Source organism: Aquila chrysaetos, chromosome 8 (assembly GCF_900496995.4).
Source record: "Aquila chrysaetos chrysaetos chromosome 8, bAquChr1.4, whole genome shotgun sequence".
NCBI classification, from domain to species: Eukaryota; Metazoa; Chordata; class Aves; order Accipitriformes; family Accipitridae; genus Aquila; species Aquila chrysaetos.
This window is the reverse complement of record NC_044011.1, coordinates 44,435,840-44,463,139: the sequence shown is the minus strand read 5'-3', so window position 1 is coordinate 44,463,139 and position 27,300 is coordinate 44,435,840. Positions and strand designations below refer to the sequence as shown.

Below are 27,300 nucleotides of genomic sequence, written 5' to 3'. Positions count from 1 at the left end.
GGCTTAGAGAGGGAGGGCTGCGTGGGCTGTCCCTCGTGATGCTCTTGAATCCTTTCCCACCGGGAAAATATAGCTGTCCAGGTTTAGCATCATGCCAGTGATGACGTGTGGAGCTCGGATGGAAATTCAGACCGACTTAGGCTTTGGGGAACGTCAGGGCTGCAAGCTTTTTGCGTTGGGGCATCACCATGTTGTCCCCAGGGGCAGCAGGAGGGACTTCTGCCCTTTGCAAATCTGTCCCAGAGCGCTGAAAGGCAACCTCGGGCAGTAGTTGAATGTGTTGCAAGGTCTTACCTCTAGCAAAGCCTTAGCTGGGGGCTATAATGCAGAGTTTCCTGATAGCAAAATGTCCTTTTACAGTACCAGGCACCAAAATCAGTCCCAACTCCAGAATATTCTGCCAAGGAAAAAGCAAAGCCCGGCGTGGGGAAGATTAATCTAGCAGGACACTGGTTGTTGGCAACAGGGGAGGAGCGGTGTGCGCTGATCCCCGAAGGGATTTATTGCCTCTTGGAAGGGATCCCCCACACGCCAGAGCATCCCTCGGCATGCACTCCCCTCCCAGTGCCTCCCCGGGCAGGGGAAGGCTGGTGTCAGTGTTAATGAAAGAACTAAATAACTCTTGAAATGCAAAGCCATCGGCTGAAAAAACAGAGGCTGATTTTGAATTATTAAGGAGCCCTATCACCACTTGCTGCAGAGGGAGAGAGGGGAAGGGAGGGGATATTGGTGTTTGGGAAGTCCAATTATTTCTGAACTGCAGACAGTCTTATTAACTTGGGCAGAAAATTAATTAGTCTAATTAGAAAACCTCATTGGAATTTGGTGAGGAGTTACTGGGGGAGATGATAGTGGCGGGGGGGGAGCTGGGGAGTGACAACAGCCGTGGGAGGGAGGGGACAGAGGGAAACGCGAGCGATGGGGGCGGCGGTCAGATTAATGGGAGCAAAGGAAGCCTGGGAAGAGATGGGAGAGAGGGAGGGAGATATTTATAATTTTTTTTAGTTGTAATGGTCTAAATTTGGCAATTATTTTTATTTAAAAAAACCAAACATGTCTATTCCTATATGCGCACACTCATATATATGTATATATTTTATATATATACACACACACACTCATATATATATAATATATATAGAAAATGCGGAGGAGATTTATCGGAAGGTTTCTGTGGGTGGTTGTATTTATTTCTGATACGCCAGTCCGTCAGCATGGGGTTTTGTTAGAAAGTGCTGGGTGGGTGGTTTTTTTTTATCTTCACGGATTTATGAAGTCCTTAAAACATCTGTTCCGTCCTGATTCCAGAGTCCTTTAGCGGCTCGGGGAGAGAGAGAGATGTTCCTCGGCGGAGCTGTCTGGCTGCACACGGTTTGGATAGAGACGCGTTCGCTGCGTGTTAATAGCGGTGATGGAGGAAGGGGGAAGGGAGCAGGATCCTTCCTCGGAAGGGATGGGGCGAAGAAAATTCATCCCGGCAGTCCGGGCTTGATGCTGGTGGGGCGAGAGATGCTGCAGCACGGGAGGGGAAGATTGGGATTTGGGATTGGGCTTTTTTTCCTTACCGTAGGAGGTCAGTCGGAAATCAGCTTTTTACTCCTTTCCTCCTATGAACTGTTGGTTACAAAAGCAAGCGTGCTTTCACCGTGCACCACGTCGGCTGATTCTTGACCTTTTCAACTCGGGAGTATTAAGGCCAGAGATGGGCAAAGACCAGGATCTCGTAGGCAGTCTCCCTAAGCCATCACAAAAACCAGCAGCCAACCTTCGAGTATTAAAAGAGCTCTAAAAAATAAGATAAAACACAGCTTTGGAGGAACCTGAGCGCTACGGTGTTCGGGATCTCGGTCTGATCTTTGGCTCACTGCTTTTCCAAGCTGAACCGATGCGTCGGTGTAACTTCCATCCTATCCGTAGCAGGGGCTGTGCCTATATTTGCAGCTCAACTGCCTGCAAGCGTACCCTTCCACGGACCCCACTGCGTCCCCCCCAGCCGCAGCCCGTGGCCGAAAGCAGCTGCCCGTAGGTGACTTTGTGGGGTTTCGCAGCCGCTGAGCCAACTCTCCAGCCTCGCAGGCTGCACGGCCCCCGGGTTTTCCCCAGTGCCTTTGCTCTGATGGCTTTTCTGCCTGTTACTGAAATAACCTGTCAAGCTCAAGCTAATAATGAGCCATAAGTCAGATTCTCTCTGGTAGGTTGCCCTGGGTGTCTATCACAGTCTTTAGGGGTGACCCAATTATGATAATTGGCCAATCTTGCTACTGGTGTTGAAAAAGAATTGCCAAACAAAGGAAGAGAAATAAAAGCTCCCTAGAAATTCGCAGAAAACCCAAATATAGCTGTTTTTCAGACCCGCTTGTGGCATGAGATGCCTTTAATATTAACCTCTTCGGCCTGCCCTGCTCCGATACCTGCGGAGAACGGCGAAATAAAACCCCAAATGCAGCAGATCACATAGGTGACGCTCCACTCGGGTGCGGCATTGGTTACCCCATCCCCAGGATTGCTAGCAACCCAGAGATACAGCCATTTGCTCAGCTTCATGCCCAAGACTATGTGTTTAGAGCTATAGTTTCACTCCCACTCAGTCATAAGACCTTGATTTTGCAAGAATATTTCAGATTATTCAGAGACAGACTCAAGGGGGGGAGGGAAGTGGAGTGATTTCTTTTCCACCCAGCTGTATATGACATGTACCTTCAGTTAGTCAGGGCAAGATAAAGAGAATAAAGACAATTTTGGTCCTGTCCTTCCTCCTTTCTGTCCCCCACCACCCACCTTCTCTTTCCCCACGCACTGGCCTTGTGTAGTGCACCAGTATTATTTCTGCATCAGAATAATAATAATATGGAGAGAACATACCGTTACAACTGCTGTGACCTCCTGCTCAGCGTGCTCTGCTGAAACGCTGCTGGAATTGCAACTTGGCACAGATCTTTTTAGTGAAGGATCGCTTCTGGCTAATCTATAATTTACAAAACACACTCAGATTCACTTTTTTATGGGGTGTTTTGATATGATGCCATTTAAAAATCAGAAAGAAACAATGCACGTTTTAAAAGGTTGCTCTTGCTCTTTTTTTGGGGTGGGGGGGGGAGGACATTTTATTTTTCTTGCTGGTACCATCCGACCAGAGAAAGGGAATTTCTTACTATCAGAGCTTTCTGGACTATTCCCTGCAGTGCTGGGGCCAGAGCCTCATGTCACACCTACAGCTTCAGCATCCAAGCTGGCTGCGCTTGCTGCAACCCTTTGTGTATTCCTGTTGGCTTCCCCCCCCGCCCCGCCCCTCTTGGCTTGTGATACAAATTTAGAAGCAAGAAAACGATGCATTTATTCCACCCTCCGCTTCTGCTCAGGAAGGCTGGGCAGGGAGGGAGCGGAGGACCCCTGTGACACCCCCCGGGCGATGCTTGGACCTTCCAGCTGTATCATCACCTCCTACCTGCTGCAGCCTCTTAGGTCTGGAGCACTGAAAAGTCCTCGCTGAGCAGAGGATGTAAAATTCCTGATATACCAAGAGTAGGAGACTTTCTGCTGGCGGTGGGGTGGCTCAGCACGGAGAGCAGAGCCTTTTTTGGGGGACCAAGGCTTGCTTCTTGGGTGGCAGTACTTCTCCCAGGTGTTTTATTGCCTGCAGGCTCCTCTACTCTTCCGTATGCCGTTTTATGGTGCCCCTTTCTGACTAATGCGAATCCCATCCGGCATATATTAGCAGGAAGGGCATCGTTAGCAGGAAGAGCAGCACTGTAAGAAACCAACCATGAATCTTCTCGGGCTCGCAGGGCTCTGCGAATAGCACAGGAGGGATTAAATATGTTCATCTTTACAGTCCAAAGGGAAGGGAAGAGGTTTCTCATCAGACCCTGGCTGCAGCGTGTCCGTGGTATGATGATGTAGCTATAATTAACCTCCTCCCCGACAGAGACTGAGCTGCTTTTCAATCACCCGTGAGTTGCCCGGCATGGGAAGGCAGTGTCTTGAGCAGGAAAAGCTTCATATCTGTTGATAAATAGAGGCCGTGATCTTCAGCAACCAGGTACTTGAATGCAGGGAGCATCGGGAGACCTTGTGCTCATTTATATCCGTGCGCAGGCTGAAGTAGGTAGTGTTTTATGCCTGCCTTCATCCATGCAAATGGGGAACGCCAGCCCGCTGGCAAGGAGATCTGCGCTCTTCGAGAGATATATGGGAAATAGCGTAACTTTTCTGATATTTCCATGCAGTCCCAAAGAGCTTTAGCTGTTATTTTATTAAAACCTCGAGGATAGAGGTGGACAAATCACTTTCTGGGGACAAATCCCCCCCAGTCTGTTGATGTAGCTGGGGGGATGATCTTCCATCGGGTGGGTTGGAGGCAGTTGCGTGATGGGGAGGCAAGCAAGGCTTTGCGCCTCGACGGAGGGTCTGGGTGTACAGCCGATCGATGACGACTCGGTCGCCTACAGTGGGATAGATGGATGCAGCGGGGTGTTGGTGCTAAAAAATGGGGTGAGGTGCCCCAAAGCCCTTGAGGAAGGTGGACTGTGGAGCGAGGCGGTGGTCTGGAAGGCAAGACAGAGTGACATGCTGCCTGATGGGGGCTGGCGGGATGGGACGTTGGGCTCCGCGTCCTTGGGGATGCCGTGATCCCAATTACTGGGTTAAGAGGCATCAAAGTCAGCGCGATGTCTGAGGAGGAGTAAACCAGGCTCTGGGGAGGAGCACGTGAGTGAGGAGCATTAAACAGAACAAAACTGATAATGAATGCTGCTGTTATAGCACCTGTCACAACTGCTCAGGAGTTTAATACTGTGCAATTTCAGAAGAGAGAAACATCTTTCTGTGATGATTTCTTTTCTTTTTTTTTTTTTTTTAAGAGGAAAAATATTCCGCGTTCCCAATGCTTATCTTCCGTTTTAGCCTTTTTTACCCCTTTTGTAAAGGGGGGGAAACTGAGGCAGCGTATTGCACGGGCAGATCTGGGGACAAGGGCTGCTGTGGGTTACTGCAGCATTGCTCCATCTCCTGCCCCACGGGCCTGTAAGTCCTCGGGAAGGAGCTGTGCAATCTTAAGAAGCCCACATAGCCACGACTTGCTGCACTGTTCATATTTAGGTCAGCAGAATCTAATTCCTTTTAAAACCCTAATATTATCATTGTAATTGCAAATGTTTTCATTAGGCGCTCGCACTTGGGAGCCTGGCACATGCCTGCAAAGGGTTTTTGTTTCTCACTTGGGTGTCCCGGCTGCTAAGCGATAGCAAGAAATACTTTGTCCCCCTTTACCCCCACCTCCAAAACCCAACAGCTCTTCCCTGGGGGAACCAGCAACGCATCATCCTCCGGAGAGTCCTACGGCCCCGTACGACGACCAGGAGTTGCAAAGTATCTTGGTAAATGCCGCCACAGCGCTCGGTCCCGACGCGATATGGATTCTTTTCTTTTTCTTTTGCACTACCTGCCTCCAAACAGGCCTTGCGCCGAAGGCTGACTGAGCACCTGGGGAGTCAGGGATTTGCAGCCGTACCCATCCGAGCATCCGAGCACGGGCGTGGAGAGACGCAAGAGGTGTTGCCAGGCTGTCGTTTTTCTGTCGCCTTTCTGCCGCGCTTTAAATTCACCGGCAGAGAGAATTAGCTTTCCTTAAGTGAGTTATTGTGTCTCAAAGTCAGGGCTCTGCTTCCCGAGAATAAAACAAAACTCTCTGGAGATCCCGTCTTAATACCACCTGCCTGGAAGTCCTGATAGGGGACTTAATGCCGAAATGAATATTCATCCTTTGCGGTGGGAATTCTGATCCCGCTCCCCATTTCGGGGGGGATTACAGCCCTCTCCCAGCGGGGTAGCATGGTGGTGGCTTGCTTTGGCACGGGGAGCAGAGGAGGGGCCGTCTGTCCCCAAATATCCGTGTGCCAGGGCTGTAGACCTGATTTTTCAGGCGAGGCTGGCGAGATCCTGACTCTGGGTTAGGACAGGGCAGAAAAAGTGATGCCACCTTCTCTGTACACTCGTTTCTTTCAAGTTTAAAGACACGGGTCTGAAAGATAACGCCATGCTGCTGCTTGCGGTCATCTGTCTGTCTGTCTGCAATACCTGTATGAGCGTCCCGGGTGCATTGCACCTTCGTGCCAGGAGCCACCAGCTGCAAATAGCCATGCTGTGCGGGAATTGATCCTCCAGCTGGAAATACTAGCGAGAAAACTGCAGGAAGCAGGTCCCGCATAGCAGAGCTCCTTGCAGCTTAGTTGTCCCTAACTGGGGCTGGAGAAAGCTCTGCCAATCCCTGCCACAGCCCGCAGGAGATAGCTGGACTTCGTTATACCTTGTTTAAATAACGTTTTTGTTTTTACAGCGGCTAATCTCTCCAATTCCCCTAACGTGTTGCCGCTCGGCGATATCTGCCGGGGATAATTGGGATGGTGCCGGGATGTGGGGCATCTCGATCCCCTCGCCAGCACTGGAGGATTTCAAGTGCAATTTTTTCTTGCGCATCCAACGGCAGTTTTCCTCGCCAAAATCACAACCTGTGCAAACTCTGCCCTAATCAAATCTATCAAGCCCCAATTTAGGAGCCTAGCTGCTGTCTGTTTATCAGGGAAATGGACTCAAAATTGGCCCCTTTAATGGAAACCAGGCTCTCGCACAAGTGTTTGAATTAATGGCAGTGCCTGCTGCGAGCCGGCAAGTTGGGCATTTGATTCCAGTTACAGGAAATTGCCATAATTTCTGCTCTGCACTCCTCTCAAGTTACACTAAGCATCTATCTTTTTTTTTTTTCCTTATTTATTTATTTTGGGAGAGGAGGATGGCATTGTACGTGGGCGCTTTCCCCACCCGAGGCAGCCGAGGGGTTGTCTTGTTATCATGGCAACCCCTGCTTAGCAGCAGACCTTTTGTATACTGAAAAAGGGAGAGAGAAGGGAGGTCTGGAGGAAGAAAAAAATGGTTTGGAGGAAGAAAAGGATGCAAATAAGATCTTAAGGGCTGGTTTCAGAAATGGGACCATTGATGCATGGCTGTTGGGTGCTGCCTGCAGCTGCCGTGTTTCTCTGCTATAATCAAGCTAGGAGAACCAAGGAGTAGCCCAGGAGATGTCCGATTGCTGGGGCCGGACCTCCGAGGAGCACTGGGGTCCTTGGGGTGCCATCCCTGCAGAGCATCCCTCCTCCTGGTCCCTCGGAACCATCCTGCAAAGCAGCGGGGTTGGCTTCTCCTGGCAGAGCTCCTCGTCCCGCAGCAGGCAGGCATCTCCTTGGGTGACCTCCTGGAGAAGCAGCTCTCTCGCGCGCATCTTTGCCGAGGGAGACCGGCTTCTTAATTTAGATGCCTGAATACAAGTATGTAAATATCCCACCCCGTGCTTCGGATGCTGTGGGTCTGAACTGTTTATTTTATCCATGCCTGAAGGTCATCCTCGTCCCCCTGGATGCTCAATTGGGTTTGGTGCTCTTGGTTTTTTTCTCCTCCTCTCCTCTTCCCCTGCTGGCAAAGGTTACTCGGGGAGACTGAACTGCCGGGGGCCCAGGGCTCTGCTCCCGACTGTAAAACAGGGAAAATATTGAAACCGAGGGAGGGCCGTGAAGATGAATGCATGGATGTTTGCCACGCATTTAACACTGTCAGGAGAAGCACCGGAGAAAGGCTGAGGAGGAGGTGAATAATTTTGTCTTCGGTGCAGGTTTGAACAGAGTAAAATAAATAAGGCCCGGAGCCACCCGAGCAATGAAGACCCGTGCTGAAGCCTGCTTTGGGATGGGGATGCGCCAGGAGCTGTAATTAATGCCCATGCTAATGTTCAAGCACTCGACTCCTCGACCCTCATGCTGGTCGCTCAGCGTGTCCTGGGGTCTCTCTATAACGCAAAGCAAAAGGATGAGCTGAAATCTCTGGGCACGGGATGTGTCTTTGGGTGTTCAACGACAGCAGTGCTAGAAGATGGAGAGGGATCCTACATCTCTGATGCAGTGGCAGAGGGGCTACTGGCTTTTTCCTTTTTGCCCTTGGGTGCCTCTCTCCATAGCAGGCTCTATCTCCAAGACCCAACCAAGAGAATTGAGTTTCTTTCTCCACCCTTTTAAAATTATTTATCTAGCTGTTGTTTTGCTTGGGTTTGGCGTGGCGCGGGATGACTTACATCTGCTCAAGTTAGGATCCTTTTATTTTAAACCAGACCTGGCCCTAAGTCATGCAGCACTCCTCGGCAGAGCCATAAATTTTCAGAGGCAGCCTGGCAGCCAGCGACCAGGGTGCGGACACCGGGAGAAATGAGTTTCTGGGTGTATGGAGGGAATGAGAAGCTGTTGGCATCCCCCTGCAGGGAGGGAAGGGGTGCGGGGGCGGTGGCCCGAAGACCCCAAAGCACTTGCTTGGGCCGTTTGTGTAGGAAAATGGGATGAGGCGCTCCTCTTTTCTCCCTGAAAAAATATTGGTTTAAGAAATGATGGCAGGATGGCAGTATAGGACAGCAAGTAAAATGCGAAGGAGCATAGCCTACAGGTGTGTGTTGTGAAATCCATAAATAAGGCTTAAAAAAAAGAAAAAATTGTGATATGCAGCTGCAAAGTTCCCAAATGGGGTAAGGCGGTGCGTACATCGGCGTTAGCTGCCTGCCAGCGCTATCAGGTCCTAGCGGCAGTGGCTCAGACCTGCAGAGGTGGCTCAGGAAGGAGGAAAGTGGGACCTGATCCTGTTTTCCCCATGGAAAAACAGGGAAAACCCCACCGCTGTGGGGTTCGACAGTGCATTAGCAGAGTTGGCAGCCGTGGGGGAGGTGATGGTTTGTGGGTTTTGGGTGCCTGCTCTGTTTTTCTGCTGGTGTGTAAGTACTGGTGAGCCCTTCTGAGGCACGCAGATGCCCCTTTTTGCTGGAATTATGTGCCCCCGTCTTTGCTCCGGGGGTTTTGTCAGCAATTCTGCACGAGGTCTTCACCCTTGCGTGGGTGCAGGCATCTGTAAGGGCGTGTTGCCACCACTGTTTTGCACCACTAAAACCCGTATTTAAGCAGTAATCGACGCTGGGGCTGAACGCTGCCGTGCACTTGGGAGGAGAAACCCAAGGGTATCGTTAATGCCTCGGCATCCATCGCCAACAGGCAGCCTAATTCGGGCCGTGCTCCTCAGGAGGAAGGTTGCAGCTATCTCTTTCTGCCCCCTCTTTGCCAGACAGCACCGTCCTATGATCCCGACTGACCTTCTTAAAAGGGATCAACCGCGTAAAATGAAGAGATGAAGAGTAAAGGGAGGAGCCGGGGAGGGGGAGGAAGAGGAATGAAATTAGGAGCAGATATTAATAACCATGTTAAATATTTATCTGACCTCCTTTCACACGATCCTTTTTAATGGTGACCCAAAAAGCTGATGTGCTAATATTCGCTCTGGCTCTCCTTTCTGCCTCTCTGTCAAAGGCTTCGGGTTTGAGGAGGGAAAAAAACCTCTTTCTCACTTGCCCTGGGAGGAGTTGTTGGGCTATTGGAGAGATTGGGGTCCCGAATGAGCCTCTATTAAAAAGGGACACTGCTGACGATGGGACTTGTGATGAGAGCAAATGTCCTTTGGGGAAAGACAAACAAAATTTAAAAAAAAAAAAAAAAAGGCGATGGATCAAAGGGGTGGGAAAAAAGTGACAATATCTCTGGGAGTTGCAGTGGATTTGTCTGGCAGTCACCAGCACCTTTGCTCGTCTCCCCAGACACGCAGCCCGTGTCTGGTACAGATCGACATCAGAGGGGTAACCCTGAGCCAAACGGCACGAAATTCCGAGCCTTCTGTGGGCCTGGGGCTTCTCCATCTGTCTGGGGCATTTTTGCACTTCAAACCCTATCCTGCAGTTCAGGGATCCTCAGGTCTCTCCTACCCCACTTAAAAAGACAAAACCAGTAAAATTTCTTTGGAAAGGCAGCCTCTAATTAGACATTTGCTGCAGAAATGGGCTCTAATCGTGTAGTTCTGCCTTGCTCCATCCTTAATATTGCCCATTCTGACTGAAGGATTTGGGTTTTTAAAATTTAATTTATAGATTCTGGTTTTTTGTTTGTTTGGGGTTTTTTTTAGCAGCCCTGTTCTGAATGACTCCAGGCATTGTGAACTATTGCTTGGGGAAACATTGCTACCTTTAAAACTCGGGCTCAGACCTCAGGGGCCGGGAAGCATTATCAGCTCAGTGAATTACGGGTGATGCACAAGTCATTAGTGAAGGTTTGTGAATTCCTGACCGGTTTTCTTCCTCCATGCCTGAAAGCGTATTGTGTTTGAGTGCAGAAATACGTGCTGTGGTTTGACCTGTTCAGCTGAAGATGAGAGTGGGAAAGTGCAGGAGAACGGCAGGGTTTTGGTCGCGGCTGTGGTTAAGTTCTCCGAGGCAGGTCTGAGCTGGGGTACAGGGGAAAATCAGCAACAACTTAGTGTAATTTTAATGCGGGGAGCTCCTTCATGTCTTTCTGATCACATATTTCCTGCTTTTCCATTTATCCCTTCAGTTTCCTTCTCCCGTCAGCTCCTGAATTGCAGGAGCATCGACTGTGCATCCAAACTGGTCCGTGTTTTCCATCAACTCGTCAGCTTGCCTTTTGCTGCTGAAGTGCCTGCTGTGCTTTCTCTCTTGTTTCGGTGGCTCAAAGCCCATAAAAAGCCCTTGAGAGCCGATGTGAAATATCCTCTCATATTATAGTATTTGTCTTTTTAAAGGAAACTGAATTCATTAGAAGCGGGACTGAATACAGTAGTGGGGTTTTTCTAATCTCGCCAACATCAGCCCCCTGGGACGACACCCTTTCAGTTGGCTTGACTAGATCCTCTGAGATGTAATTCGTGTTTTCAATTTAAGCACCAATTAAGCAACAGCATCGCCTCACTTGGCCTCAGTTTCCACTTTGCAGGATGGAGCTGACGGCACTTACCCAGCTCTGTAAAGTGCATCTGAGATCTAAACCCTGTGAGTCTTTCCCTTGCTCCGGCAGCCTGCAGCCTGGGGAGCCAACGAGGGTTTTAGTAGGGCAATGCTTATTTTTTGAGGGTTAAATTAATGACATTAGGGATAAAAAGGAGCATTTGAGTCCAGTGTCAGAGCACAGTGTAGCACAGCACCGGACTGTATTTTTCCAGCAGGATGGCTGTTTCCAGGACCTGCTACAGGAGTATGCCTTTTAACATTAACTGCATTTATTTTTAGGGGAAAAAAACCCACGGTTTTTGCATTCCTGAGCTTGTCCTGGATGGAGAGTGCTGCTGAGAGTCTTTTGCGAAGTCCCTATCATCACCGCCGCCAGCAAAACAGAAACGTGTTTAATCTTACTAAATGTAATCCTGTTGTAGAACAGGAAATTCTCCGCTGGTCAGAGAGGATATTAAGATGCCTGCTCTGAAAAGTGTTTGAAATTATCATCATTAATCTGGAAATGATTATTGCTTAGTTCAAGCTGAGTAACGTGAAAAATAAAGTTAACCTGAAGTGTATATGGTGAAAAGTAAATTGGATTTTTAAAAAGCTCTCGTTTTCCTAATGGAAGATAAGATTAATAGCACGGCTCAGGAATGCAGAAAAAGTGCACATTTCCAAAATTTAAAAGCAACTGGTGTTTAAGATGTTTGGAAGCCTCCCAGTCAGGCAGGTTTCTGTCCGGTGCTCTCCCAGCACCCGCTCTGTGAAAAATCAGATCTCTGTAAATTGTATTAAGAGCGCCTCAAATCACTGATCACCGAGAAAATAACAGTGGTCACCCAGATAAAATGGTTCTTGCCTTTCCTTGAAGTGGGTTTTCTTAGTGTGGGTAATAAGCACGTTCTCTGGCTCCAGAAAATATGTAGTGGTGTTTTAACCCACGGGACCAGGGGAAGGCACTGTTGCAAGATATTGTGTGCAATTACCCGCAGTCCTTTTTGCAACCGCTGAGCTCGTTGCTCTTCTCTTTTGCATCAGCAAGGCTGAACTGGAGGTGGTGCAGGTGGCAGGCGGGCTCAGGCAAGAAGTGGTGAGTGCAGGTGTGTGAAATGGGCTTCGGGCACTTGATTTCATCTGAAGTTAGTGTAAGAGGGGACCTAAGCCCCTCTGATGAGCAAAGCCAAGTTGTCCGGGTCTGACCGCCGGCCGAGGTGCGCTAACGCAGAGCAGCTGGGAATCCCCATCTGTGGGCCTGGGGGCTTCCTCCCCAACCTCTCTCTGAAGGTTTCTGGCGTTAATGTAGCCTGCCTCGCCAGCGTCTTTGACCAGGTTTGGGTTAGTTTGGGTGATGGATGCGTCCTCACGCCTGAGCTGGAGCTGCGCTGTTGTCCTCGCAATGGGAGCTGCAGTTGACGACTTCTATTTCGGAGCTGAGCCAGCACCTAGCAGATGGAGAAAGCCACATGACGAAAAGGAGGGCTTTGGGGGGAAGCTTTTTTGCCTTGTGTTTCGAGCAGAGAGATTTGAGATAATCTCTGATATTCCCCTCTTGCTGTCGGTCCTGTCTCAAGTTTGTCGCTGTGAAGTCTCTCCCTGGTCTATTTTTTTTTAGCTTTCGCTCTGATTTGGATCTGAGAGCTGTCTCCTACTGACACCCACTGATCTCTGATAGCACCACAGTAATAAATCCTGGGTTTCTTTTGCCTCCTTGATGCCCTGTCTTGCATGGCCCTGATACCCAGGTCCATGGGGCTGGCAAACTCTCGTCCCCACACGTGCCCCAGAGCCTGTGTTTGTGTTGATAGAAGGTTAATGCCAATGGGGTTTCACAACTTTTTGATTTATTGTCTTTTGGCATTCATCACTCTTTTCTTTAAATTAAAACTCCCTCCAGATGGGGTCTCTGACACAGATTTATTGATCTGCAATAAAACCTCCCTCATAACCTGTACAGCTGCCCATTCATCTTTCAGTGAAGGAGGGATCATTTCTCTGTGGATGTCCCAAGAATGAAAGCAAGCTGCTAACTTTTTCCCTCTTCTCCCTCCGCCTGTCTGGTTTCCCCCACGATTTCCATGCCTCAGCTCAGGCTGTTTACAAGGCACTAGATGGGAACAACATAATCTCTGAGCTAGCCCCTGTGCCTCTTCTATCTTCAGGTGCCCAGAAGGTGACGTGGTGGCAGACAGGCCAGCCGGAAAGGTCCCAAATGATGGTACAAGCCGTAGGAGTCTATTTTAGATACTGCAAGTCCTAATGAGGCTTCTATCCCCAACCCTCACAGGGGTGTGCAGAGGGAGGGCGTAATGGCAATAAGTTGTGGCTTCACTGGTGCAAGAAATAGCAATAATTAGATGCTGAAAGAAATTCTAGTAAGACAAGTTGGCTGGAAACTGTAATGATCTCCTTGTTTGTGACTTCTTGCTTTCACCTGTAGGTTTTTTTCCACAAATAACTCCATTTCCTAACCTAGGAGGAACCCATCTGAAAATGTTGTCTTAGGTGGTGATGCGATTCTGCTCAAGTTTGGTTTTTCTAGTGATGTGATCACACCTTCCAAAATGGTTTCAATCTTGGGCCAGAGTAACTAGCAAGATTGGTTGTTTTGAGAAGTGTGTGTGCGTGATACAAAATATGATGTGGAAGTAATGAGTTTGTGCAGTTTCAGGCAGATTGACAAAAAGTACGTCCCCACAACAGATACCGATGTCTAGACTCACCCGACTAAACTCTTCTTCCTGAGTTTCCCACTGCAGAAAGATGAAAATGAAGTCGAAGGCCAAAATTTCAGTAGCCTGAAGCCATCCCCTCTAACTTGCATTTGTGGTATGAAGCCTGGTCCCCGGCTTGATAGGCCTGATGCTTAACGTCCTCAGGAATCACGCAGTGTCGCTCGTTCTTTGGGAAGCAAATGGGATTAGGGAAGGATCAGTCGTTCTGACAACTGAGATGGGTTTTTCTAGGTGCCTCAGAGCACAATGCTGTGTGAAGCAGGATTACGGTACGTCTGACCGAAGTCACTTGGCGTGTTGAATGTACACAAAGATGACTACCTGTGTAAGTCTGTCAGATGTTGGCTGTGCACCTGAAGGATGACTTTGGGTAACCCTGTTGACCCACCTACATCCATCCAGGTCACCGTCATTCCCAAGAACGTCTCTCCTGATGCTCTACCTAAACTCCAGAGATGGTCAAAGCTGTGCCAGCAGCTACTTTGAAGGACGTGCGGGCAGGTGGAGCTGCAGGAGAAATGCAAGTGCCGGCAGAGAGGCGAACGGATGGATGAGGTGGCCCAAAAATGGTAGATGGGAAAGACCCGAGAGCTGCATGGGGGGGTGAGCACTGCCCATGGATAACTCGGGAAGAGTGCCGGCCTGGGTGGGGACACTCACGGGAGGATGGGCGAGCGTTGAGTCAGAAGGGAAGGCATCATCATTTATCACCATAATCAGGAAGCCAGGCTGAGAAGGTTTTAATCACTGTGCACGGAGCTGGAATGCAGAGCAAGTTTATGGTTTACAGTGAGCGGACTGACACAGCTGATTGATGTCAAATATGTCATGATGTATATTGTAAAGCCAGGAGATTTAATGGTGTAACTCCATGGTAGTCTTGGAAGTGAGGCACTGCAGAGCAGGGAGTGATGGATGGGCTCATTTACATGTAAAATTGCCGATGGCATTGACAGCACTGGTATGCGGAGGGAAGATAAGAGGGAGACAGTGAGATTCGCTCTGACCCTGGTATTGAAATATTAAAATACAGCTGTAGGATCATCTGGACTTTGCAAACTGAATGTACGTCTGTGTGTATTTGAGCGTATATATACACTTGTTCTTATGGTTATAATTACGTGCACAGTATGCGTTTGCGAAGTAGACAGCTCCACGTAGTATTATCAACTCTTGGCTGAGGCAAAAATAGTTTGTGCTACTCCTGCATCCTCGGGGAGATGAACTGCCGGTGAATCCAGTTATTGCTTAGCTTTGGAGGAGCCTTGGTCCCGATGCTTTTGGGGGTAGCTTTGCAGAGCAGAGGCAGCCGGGCTCGGAAGAGCTTCCTCCAGGAAAGCACAGGCTGCTAGCCTGGGGCTCAGCACGTCCCACGGCACAAGGCTGGATTTCCAGCTCCAATGCACCATTAACCCAGATTTCAGCGTACTCCCGTTGCTGCGGCTACGTGTCAGGAGCGGGACTGGCGTAGAGGTTGCCTTTGTAGCTCAGGATCTCCCTTCTAATTTTGGTTGACTTAAGGGCAGGGGGGGAAGAAAATAAAACGGAAAATTTTGGCTGCTGAGGTGATACAAACCGAATGTGGCAGAGCAGAGAGCCTAGCCTAAATAAACTGTCAAAACATGTTTTGTTTTCATTATGCCTGCTGCAAGCCCTCAAAATTCCCGGTTGCGCTCTGTAACACGATCCTCGACTTATTTCTTTAGGACAATGTCGCTAAGATTTGGTGAGCTGCTTGTAAGGAGCCTGTTGAAGGTCATTAGGAGAAGCGAGCCTTTCCCTTGTGGGTGCAAACGCACTGCTCCTGGAGAAACTTTGAGGGCTGGGAAGCAAGGGAAGGGAAAATCTCCCTCTGTAGCTGCTCAGGCCGGCTTGGGGAAGGATCCGGCAGCAGCCAGGGGAGGGGATGGGTGTGAAAGAAGAGGTTATAAAAGGCCCTTGCTCCCTAATGAGGGTTACTTACATGGCATTTACCTTCATCCGCTCGGTCCCTGTCGCCTTTGATCCCGTCCCTCATTTCAACCTACTTGACAGTCAGTGGAAGGGCCTAGATTGGGATGTTTTTCGGAGGCAGGTTGACTAAGCACCAACTGAGCTGACCCTGATATAAACGCTTAAGAGGCTTTGCAGGGGATTAAGTGACTGTATTTTAATCTTGCCTTCTTTGTGGGGATGTGTCGCGGGTCCCAGCACGCTGCCTGGGGCTGCAGATTCACTCTCCCTCCCTGGCCCCGGCTGCTGATGCTCCCGGGACAGATGGACCAAGTGGAGCAGGCAAAGGACAGTATTTCCAGGAATTAACTTGAATTGCTCTTTCCTTAAATGAAAAGCCTAATATCAAAACCATCCTTGCAAAGGACTTTTTTTTTTTTTTTTTTTTTTTTGCAAATTTATGAGCTGCTCTGTCGTCTTTGGAGACAGTGTATAAATTATAGAATAGCCATATATCTGAGCCAGAATTGGAGGCAAAGAGTGCTCCAATAGGGACAGCAGTCGTGGGGGTGAGGGGAAAAGGATTTAGACTTTTTTTGACTTCCTGAGCTCATTTGGGTTCTGATCCCAAATCCTTGGAAGATGGTGTGAATCCCATTTTCCATTAACTCTCACAGACTCCAGAGGAGAGAGCCCTTTTCTGTGCAGAAATACGGATTGCAATACCAGATCAGTGTAGTGCCCTATCTCCAAAAGCTGCCAGCGGCAGATGCTCAGGAAAAAAGTAATAGAGAGTTACGCTGGAGTAATAAATTTTATCTGGAAAGCTGTGATGGAGGCTGTGCAAACAATTATGCCAAACCTGTCCTTGCCCAGATGGGTTCCTGAGATAACATAGAGAATCACCAGTATTTGAAATGTCGTTGCCTGTGGGAGAACCGAAAGGGTCATCTCTGTCCCCGTGTAGCCCCAAGTGTTAAGAAATGACAAGGGAATAGAGAAGTGTTGATACTGGTTTGTTATTTTCTTGCAATTCCCCTGCGTAGCAACTTGAATCTGTCTCCAGGGCAAGAGCATTGCGCTGGAAGTGCCTCATATAGCATCGGTCCTGAAAAACGGAGATTTTTTGTGGACTCCGGGTTTGTGGCGGGGAGTCTCTCAAGCGCGGTCACTTGCAAGAGCTCTGTAGCCATCCCCTCGCTCTCTCCTGTACCTTCCTCTGGGGATTCACGCAGGACAAAATACTTGGACGCACTCGGGGTTGCCCTAACGGATGCACTGGCATTGCGGCTGCTATTTGCTTGGGTTTAGAGGGTCTGATGGTGTCAAAGCCGCTTTGGGTCTAATTGCCCCGCGTTTATAGTGACGGCCGCCGGCGGAGGTTTGTGCCCCCGGAGCACCCAGCCATGTCCCCCAGAGCCAGGGGTCCGGCACCCCGGCTCCCGGCAGGCAGAGATCTTCCCGGCTGGCTCAGCTATTCCGCAATGGTCTCCTGATGCCCGCCGGGAAGGGTTGTGTTTCTCCGCCGTGCCCTTGGCTTGTGCCACATTAGTTGCCGGAGCAGCCCTTGTTAGAAAAAGAGACTGAGAGGTTTTAAATTGTGTTTTGGTGTAAGGCAGTAAGGCTGCTTTGGTTTATCCCAATAGAAAGTAGCGAGAGACGGAGTTTGAAGATTTTTCTGTGAATCAACCAAGAGAGCAGAGACATTTAGGGGAGACCTGGCACAACCTGTTGATGGCTGTGTGTTTGCCAGGGTACCAGCCCAGCATCTCGGTTCCTGCAGAGGCGGGGGGGGGGAAGATGTCAGGGGGCCGGTCCCTGCCATGGGGAGCAGCAGCGCATCCCGAGGGCACGCTCATCCCTCGTTGGGGTTTGCTCCAGCCTTGTGACATTGCGTTTCGGGAGGTTGCCTTAAAAATGTCATGATTTAACCATCCTTCAGGTGCTGCTGCCTTTCGGCAGCATCTGGCGAGAGGGAAGGGTAGCTTTCCCAAGCGTGCAGCAAGCCCCCCCCCCTCTCCCCTAGCAAATGCCCCCCCCCCCCAGGGTCCCGATCCCCGGAGCTTCATCTCAGCTCCCTCTTGTGCCCTCCACCACATCCCAGTGGCAGCCAGCCGCCCCGCCATCCCTTACCCGTGAAGTTGAGGCTACTTTTTGTTTGTTTATTTTAATTATCATCTTTCTCCCTGGCTCGGCGCTCCCGCAAGGGAGACAGCGTCTGTGCTAATGGGATTATGCGTGCTGTTTGCTGATATGTACGTGTTTGCCACTTCCTCTCCCTTTGAATTTCACCCAGATAATTGATTTCTGTCTCTTCCTTGGCACTTGCTTTTGCGGCGCGGGGTGTTATTAGTCCCCTTTTGTTTCATTGCTGAGCGACGAAGCCTTTACAAGGCAGCCCAAGCAAAAACAATTGTTGAATCTCTCGCTTTCCCTATTAACTAACAGGGGATTGCAGGCGGCTTGAAGCCCTCGGAGAGAGATGTAATAACATCAGCGATGGCTTGGGAGCAACGTTGCTCCTTCCCACCGCAAGAGGTTGGGTGGATTGTCCAGGTCGTCCACTGAAGTTGACTCTGGCTGTCTCCCGTCCGTCCGTTTATCCCAAGATGCTGGGAGCTGAGGGACCGAATGCTTCCCCGTTTTGTACGTGGGGAGCCGAGGGTGGGCTGAGATTCGTGGCACTGGCACGGGCCCTTCGCTGGCATGGACTCCCCTTCTGCCACGGTTGGTCAGGAGGTGATGATGGAAGGTGGTTTGTTCTTCCTAAGCTGGGACATGCTGATTTAGGGAGACCAGCCTTTCCAGGAGAACAGGCCAGTTTCAAAGGAGTGCTTGAGCAGAACTAAGAAATACAGGGAAAATTAAAGCATTTTGCAAGGTTTTAATTTTTTTTTTTTTTTGTAAGGGAAAAAAAATGATTTTCTGGCTCAAAAGGGAGAATTGAAGCGTAGCTGAATTTTTCTTTTCGTTAATAAGCAAAAAAAGTTGAAATGTAAAGATCACATTGACTTTGGCCCAATTTTTACTTGAATTTAAATAATTTGGGAACTTTGGTTTGTGAATCTTTAGGGCTTCTTTCCCCCCTCCTTCCCCTCCCTGGAAAGGGCAAAATTTTTATAGAGCAGGAACAGTTATTTTCTACCCAGCTTTTTCAGACTGCGGAGATTTCCAGAAGAACATCCTGTCTAATGTCACACAAGCACTCTGAGCATGGAGAAGAAATTCAGTTGTTGAGCTAAAGAGCAGCTCAACTCCATGGAAAATAAATACAAATGGGTCTTAACTAGCTAGGTTCTCCTTTGCTCCAGTGCCTGGGCAGAAGTAGGATGTGCTCCCCCAAAACACAGGGAGCTGGCTCCCTCTCTGCCCTTCTGGCTCTTGGCTTTGTTTTCTTCTATTTGCATAATTTCTCAGCTTGTTTTCTCTTCCTATTGTCTTTTCTCTTTTCCCTTCTTTTCATTTATTTCCTCTTCTCTCGCTGCCTATTTTCTGTTTGATTTCTGCTTTTTTCTTCCCTCCCTCGCTAGCCTAGAATGTGGCTAGCATGAATGAGTGATTTCTAGAAGGAATAAAATTGTTTAAGGAGGAAAAAAAGCAACAACATTTTCTGTGCATCACTGTGTAAAATGTACAATAATAAAGCAGAACCACACTAAATGAATTGTGGTAAAAAACCCAAATTACCAACATGTCAAATACTATTAGCACTCAGATTTGTAGAAAGAATGTATGCACAGAGGAAGCTTTCCTTATTTTATTTTTTCCCCCCCCTGCTCCCTTTGTAAACAAATGCCAGCCACTCATAACAGCTGGTTTTGGTGCCTTGAATGAGTAACTGATAAAAAGAAGAAAAGCAAGACACGTTCCCCAGAACCATTTTTCATGATGTCAGGGTATCAAGGTAATGTGTTACTTCTTGCAGGAACTTCAGATGTGTTCCTATGTGTGAGCGAAAGTCTCATTTCCTTTGACGGGATTAATGATCGCTTATTCCACCAGAGAAGGGAGATGGAAGAGAATCAAAACTAAGAGGGCCGAGAGAGAAATTCAGTCTGGGAATTGATTTGCTGGCATGGACTAGCAAATCAAGGAAGGACGCCTTTAATAAGAGGGCTTCCTAAAGGACCAGGTGTCTTGTAGCATCCTCAGGGACTGTGCTTATTGCTGGTGGAGTTTGCATTTAGTTGGGTGGCCCTGACTATCGTTGGAGGAGGCCACCATGGCTGTTCACGTTCAGCAGCCCAAACAGCTGAGTTAGAGCACCTTAGATAGGGAGGAGTTTTTCCTCATCCAAAGCATTTTTTATTTTATTAATGAAAATTGCTCTTGCGATGATTATGGTTATTTTTACTTGTATGGTTGAGTTTGGAAGGATGACGAGTTCAGCCAAGAGATAAAAAATGTTTTGAGTTCGGCCAACAAAACCACATGTCCGTGTTGTCAATGTTTGCTCCTGGGTGAATTCTTTGAAGAGCAAAAGGATAGAGCATGACTCCGTCTCCCTTTCGTCAAAGTGGCTCCGTTTTGCATGAATAAATATTTGTTGGGCCAGCAGAGATTTTATAGCCCATCATCCAGGGCACTCAGCAGGGATGGAGGAGACGTGTGTTCAGGTCCCTGTTCCAATGGGTATTTAATTATTTATCCGCAGCAGAATGGCTCAGAGAAGAGACTGAGAGAAAGAGCCAGAGGCCAAGTCTGTAGCCCGATAGCCAAGATATTCAGTCGCCAAGAGAGGCCGTGATTTTTTAATACTGCAGATAACTGGCTTTTATAGGGTTCAAGTGGGTTTTCTGCTCTAGGTCTGAGCAGGAAGGCTATACTGGATTTTAGAGATTGCTCCCGATAAATTGGGCTGGTTCGGGGAGGGGGGTGGCAGGGGTTTGTTTGTATTTCTCTGTATGGAAATTTTCTAAGGTCTAGGAAAGGTTTCTAAGGCCTTTGAAATGTCCAGCTTCTTCCAGGGAGGCATAACTCTTTCCCTTCACGTGTTATCTGTTGGACCTCTATGTTCTCTTGCTGCTTGGGTATCTTCCACCAGTTTCCCTTCTCAAAGCACAACTTGTACAACCTGTATTATGTCTGTCCAGGCTAACGCACACCCAGGCTCCCAACCAACGCTGCAGAAGAGGACATGCTTAGTGCAGGGATACTGGGGCATTTCTTTGAAGAGCTTTCCTCCTAGTTCAGCTGCTACAGCTGCCACAAAGTTCAGCTGAGGTAGCTGTCAAGCCATGTGTGTCCTGGACCAAAGGTCTGCAAAGAGTTCACTTTATTCTAGATAGAGGCAGTTAGCTTAAAGTGAGTTAATTAGCAGCTGAATTAAAATGAAAGGAGAATAGTCTAATAGACCCATGACTTGCAGAGGTTTCTTCCATCCGTGCTTTTCCAGAAGGGCTAGGACTTTGGAGACGTTGTGCAGCTTATGATGAAGACACGCTCTCAAGTCTGCATGCGTCCAGGAGTCAGACTCTCATCCTTGGCTATTAAGTGGGAAGAAAAAGGTCACCCTCTTTCACCTTCCCCCGGGCAGCTCTTACACCAAAGGAAAGCTGAAGCTGCTTGACAGAAAGGCTGTGAAGAAAATTAAACAATACAAAGTATTTGTTGTTCCTTTGAGGTTCATTTGTTACCGATTTGCAAAATTATGCTGCTCCCCCCCCAAATATCTGGGATACTTTAAAATAATTACCCAAATCAAAACAATTGACTCAACTAGAAAATGCTTTAGCAAACACATTAGTTTAAGCATCTTCTTATTAGACAGTGGTTAATAAGAAATAATGCATTAATTGTGCAGTTAGTAGCGGTAGGTTCCAGCCTTCTTAAGAATTCGGATTTGGTGCATAAATGAAAATAGCTTCAAGGTGTAGGCTTAATCTAAATTTGGAGGAAGTTTAGGCTCAACTTCGGGTTGAAACCTGCCCGTGCTTTGAGTGGGGGACTAGATCGGGTGATCCCCAGAGGGCTCTTCTGACCTAAGTGATGCCCCTGTGAAAGACATTCTTCGTGTCCTTGTCACATTGCTTGGATTTTTTTTCTTTAGTCAGTGGAAGGAAGTCTCTGAGCAGCTGTGAAAAGTTGATCTTTGTTATTACCATGCTTTGGTTTCCTCTCTTTAAGTGCTGCGCTCCTGAGGAGTGCCAGAATGAAAGCACTGAGGAGATGGTCAATGAGAGCTAAGAGAAGCATCCCAGCCAAGACACGGGTACCGCTTCCCAGTGACGATGTCCTTGACGGCTGGGCAGCCCCAGCGGTTACGGTGACTTTATCCAGCGACCTTTGTCTTCTTGTAGCAGACCACCCCGACGTATGAACGCATGTTCCTGCTGGGGTGCAGCTTGAGGAAGGCCATGTGTGTAGTGCTGCATTTTATATTAAACAAAAATAAATTCTCTCTAACGTGAGTTTTTCAGACAGGTTGTCCTAATATATTAACTTCTGTCTGTGTTTTGAATAGTCAATTTCACGGTGAAATGAGTTCTTAATAATATATTTACCACCTGGGAGAAATCTCCCAGCCATCTGGAAAGGAGTGGGGATTTAGTGCCTCCAAATGGAGATTGGTTTTTTATTTATTTATTTTGCCCGTGTTTTCTCCCCGCCCCGGACGGGACCCAGAAGATGCTTTAGGTCCGAGCTGGCCACTGCAGCAGGTTTTTGGGTCTTTTGCCCCGTCTCTGACCGGCATGGTGGCGTCAAGAAGCTCGTGGAGGTTCTCCGCAGCTTCCCAGGCTGGAGACCGGTGTTAAGGCAGCACGGGGATGCGTCCCCTTCGCCAAGCCCAGCCTAGGATGGCTTCTGTCCCGGGCACTGAGGGGCTGGTTTGGACGAAGAGGAGTTTTGCTTGTAGATGCTGGCAAAGCCTTACTCTTTCGATGGAGATGTCAGTGATACATGACCTAAATCCAGGCTGGTTTGTGTAATACATCTTTTGAACTCGGATAAAATGGAAGCCAGATGCAAACCAAGCTATCCCTTGATTACGTGGGGAAAATGGTAAATTCATCATCACTTGAAGTCTTTTAAGCAAGACTGATTGTCCCGCTAAAACCTATCCGTTGCATCAGCAAGAAGTTACCAGGTTTGATAGTGTTTGCCTGAGCGCAAGGGAATAATCCTTCTGTTTGCTACAGGGCTTACAGGGTGAAATTGTGTGGCATGGCGTCTTCAGGCTGTCAGATTTGATTGTCTCTTCTGGCCTTTGACATCGTGGATTGATGGAAACTCATCACGGTCTTTCTCTTGTGTCCTTACGTAGCTTCCCTATGTGCTAAAACCTCATCTTTTATATCACTGGAGTATGAAATTCCCACGTGCCTTGGGGGATCTCAGTGCTCACCTAACGTGAGTCCCTGCAGGAGAGGAGGAGTCTGGTGGCTCCAGGGCTTGAAAAGCATTAGTTTTGTTTGCAAAAGTGATAGCATTAGCATATCCTGATCCCCTGCTTTAATACTCTGCACAGGTCGCTCATGTGACATTAAATGAAACTTTTTGCTGTGGGGTTTTGCACAAGCCATGTGTGGTGCTATCAAATCCACAAAATTGCTCAGGACGCGTTTGCACGTGTCATTGCGGGGGGGAAGCTCCGCAGCCCTGCTGTCTGGATATCTCTTTGCTGTCTGAATAATCTGCGCTGTGGAAACGGGTGTAATCTGGTGACTTTTGACTGCCCAAATCTCTCGTTGGGAATGGTGGGAAAGCCCAGAATATAAGGCGCTAAAGTGATGGGGGGCAGCAGGGTTAGCACGCACCCGTTCCTCTGTAGTACCTGCTCACGTAGTCTCTAACACTGTTGTATATGCAAGCTAGTATGATTTAGGTTGCCATCCCTGCAAATGGCATAAATCTCCTTTACATTTTCCCTGGGCTGAAAGAGTACAGGCAGGAAAGCAGGTCTCAGCCTACCATTTTCTGCTGCTTGACTTGCCGCTTTGCAGGCTGTAAAAGGTGAGGTCCCCTTTGACCGAGGTTGAAAGCAATAAGGTTTTGTTTGTCCGTACCATTTATCCCATCCATTTCAGCCATACGTGGCAGGGGATGCCTCTAGCAATGCACCCCTTTGAACTCTGCGGTCTCTAATTCACTGCAGACACCTGGCTGCTCCTGAAATATGTATGGGGGGAAAAAAAGGGAACCCTGTTAGGAGCTGCATTTTACAACAGGTTGCACCAAACCCCTGGATTTAGCTCTCCTTGAACTTGAAGTTGGCAATAATTGAAGACCAGATTTTGCAGCTGCTGTTCTGACATGATATTGCTGCCGGGTGTTATGAAAACCACTAGAGCTAGAAACCGGTGCTACATACTCTTCTTGGAGTTTTAGCTTTCAAACATGTGAAGCATCAATCTCTAGCTAGCGGCTCATGAGCTATCAGCTCCTACGATCAAGTGGAAAAGAGTATTTCAAAAGTGCTTAGTTACTGGAACAGTACAAATGCTTTCTGGACCAGTAAATGCTTCCATGTATTGGTCCCGGACCATGATTAGGAAGATAAAAATCTGGTCCCTGAGAAAGTACTCTGCCTGGCTGCTCTTATTGCAGAAATGTCAAAATAAACAGGAGGATGAGGAGGGATGCAGGGCCTCTGGGGTCACTTAGCTCGTCCGATGGGGCTGCTTCCAGGTGTGTTGGGGCACGTTGATTTTATTTTTATTCTCCCTAGTGGCAAATATGTAATTTTCTCTCTTGATCTTTTAATATGAAATATTTGTTCTTGAATCTATGAATAGGCTGATAGTCCTCATCGTAAGGATTTATCTTCAAGGCTTAGGGCCATTCAAGCTATACCTGAAATTTTTAGAGACATCGATGATCTGTGGGGTAGGTGGGGGGTCAGGCATACTCTTGGGTCTAACTAGAAAGCGTGGAAAGTTTATTACTCCATATTTGATGTTGCCAGCACCGTAACTGGACTATCTTAATTGAGTGAGCATGATCCACGTGCTTGAGTGCAAAGACGGCGTCGGTGTGGCTTGAGCTATAGCCCAGCTCTATCTGCCCAGCCTCTAGAAATCCACCATACAGTCCTACGTTGAGTAAGCATTGCTGCGAGCATTGCTTTTATGTACTTAAGCACACCTCATACCCTTTGTTCGTGATACTGCTATCGAAACTACCAGTTACGCCACGCAACTGATGTGATTTTACCTATTTTAATGAGAATTGTGGGCTCGAACCCCGCAGGATGATGCTTTGGGGGGTGAGGATTGTTGCCGTCTGTTTTAACGAGAGCTGGGTAGCACGTGTGTTTTTGAACGCCGTATTCAATATGTGTGGTGAAGAACTACATTTTATTGCATTGCTGGCTATTTGGGAGCTGTGCTATTTCCTTGCGTAACTGTGGTGTTCAAGGGCAAAGAAGCTTGTAGCCTTTTGCTTTGAAAAGTTGGGCGGCTGCAGCTTGGGCAAAGAGAGCCTTTGCTTGCTGGCAGGTGAGTGATGGTGTAGGGACAGATTTGGTGGCAGGAGCAAGCGAAACTCCTCCGGGGACCCATTTCCTACCAACAATTTGGGATCCACAGCAAGATTGTCTCAACCTCGCCCCTAAAATGACCCCCCAGTCGCCGGCACTGTCAGGGTTGAATTTCCACGTGTGACGTCACTGCGCATTAGCTTGATTTATCTTGAAATGATGTAAAAGGTCGGGATGTTTGAAATTGAAACCATCTCCATTCACAGTCCATTTTCCATAAGCCGTTTTACTGGTGATGTGACATGATATCAATAACAATGAGGTTTCTCGCTGCCTGCTATAGTTGTTTATGGAAAGGAGTTTCGGAAAACATATTATTACAGAGAATAATGGATGGGCTGTAGGGAGACAAGGAAATAATTGCATTGAGGGGGCTTGAAAACATCATAAAGCCAAGAATGGAGTTTGGTTGGACTCTCATGTCACAAGGTCCCTAGGACTAAACTAATTCTCCATAAATCTGTGCAGCCCATTTAGGCTTACGGGCTTTCTTTTCTTCCCTTCTCTACTAGATTTGTTTTTTTCCCCCTTCTTTTCTTTTGAAGAAACACCACAGAGGAGATTGAAGTGAATAAAACCCACCCAGTCCACAATTATGGTGATTAATTATCCATTTGTATTTTGTTAGCACCTCTGGATTTTCTGTCAGGGGGCTGAGAATCATCCAAGCACAGAAAAGAAAAACATGCATCCTTATTCTAAGGATCTTGAAGCTTTGTTTAAAAAAAAAATTTTTTTTTTTTTTAAAAGCAACTAAAGAATTAAAAGGGAAAGAAAAGGAGCTGCTACGGAGTTGACATGCAGATCAGAAATGTTGCCAGCACTCTGGCTGCTAAAACCACCTGCCTTTTGCTCTGATTTGAACGTTTGCCACTGTTGGGAAGAGCCGAAGCTGGTAAAGCCGTTAATTTATAAGCAGAGCCCGTTTGAAGCAGGTTGTAAAAAATAAAGTCTCTTCCTCTCAAGTGCTGGGGTAGGAGGGTGATGAGAGGGCAGGATGAGATCCTCAGTGTGCTGGTGCTGCTTTCAGGGGACTTTTTGATCCAACCAGGCATGAAGTTGGAAGGAGTTGGGCATCTCGGTCTTTCCCCGGCCGCTCCTGCGTGCTGATGCTGCCCACCACCCCGGGCTGCCCGTGGGGGGAACCGCATTCTCAGCCCTGAGAAACACAGGGGAGAGCAAACATCTTCCTGAAGCTGGTCTGAATATGTCCCCTCCAGTGGTCCTCCCGTTGGAAATTGCAAATAGATATATCACAAAAGACCCATTGACTGGCCATTTCACAGAGAAATTTTCCCTCTATTTTCCAGTCAGTCATTCCCCCCGGCCCTGTAATTTTTATTTGCATTACATCAGTTTGGGGGAAGATTCAGAAAATCAGGACTTAGACCAGTTCTTTCACAGGTTGGATGAAAGGGCCTTTTCTGCCTCGTGTGGGGGTGGGTTGTTTGTTCAGACTTCCAGGGTCTGGGAATAAAAAAACCCACGAGCCTGGAAGCATGGCGTTATAATTATCATAGGATTAAATCGCAGGATTAAATCGGTGGGAGCTGGTGGTTACTCATCCATGGGCTTCCTGGGATCCGGGGTCAAAGTCAGGATGGATGGGACAATTTATATTCCCTGGACGTGCCGGTTGCGTCATGTTTCAACCCTGTTTTTTCCGCGTTCGTGGGGTTGGCGTCCTCCATTAGCGCAATAAAGACTCGCGCTGGTTGTGCTCTGTGATAGCTGCTGAAACCTGTGATGACTTTTCAGGGGGGTCTGCACACCTACACTGCTCCAAAAGATTCCCTCCGGTGGGAATCGCTCCACACACTCACCTAACCTCAGCAGTGCTCTGTGCTAGTGCTGGGTGAATAATGGCTTTTTTAATTATTTTTCACAGCTTGGTTGGTGGCCAGAGCAAAGAAATAACATTGGCTTGGGGTGACCTCGAAGAAAAGTAGGGAGTTGTTTTGGGTTTTGTTTTTTTTTTCAATAGCGTAAAACCAGTGTTTCTGTCAAATCCTAATGAAACAGTTTATGCAAACCTGAAAATAAACCCATATGCTTCACTTACGTAGCCTTTTTTTAACCTTTATATAAATGTCAATTTTTTGGAATGACAATGACATTTCAAGTGAGAGATTGAGATGTAACACGCAAGAAACATCACCACGAGATGTTTTGACTTCTTTTCAGCTCCCTCCTCTCCCCGTTCTATTTATTTTCTGCAAAAACTGTTCGCTAAACCTGACTTGAATCCACAGATAGTTTCGGTTCCTGAAAATGACGTTTTTTTCTAGCAAACACGCTGT

General features: G+C 48.0%; 1 protein-coding gene across 4 annotated transcripts in view; it reads left to right on the top strand.

The window, feature by feature from the left end:
- Positions 1-27,300, top strand: part of LOC115344448 (protein CEPU-1) — a 352,367-nt gene that overhangs the window by 150,916 nt on the left and 174,151 nt on the right. The gene's annotated exons all lie outside the window — the stretch shown is intronic.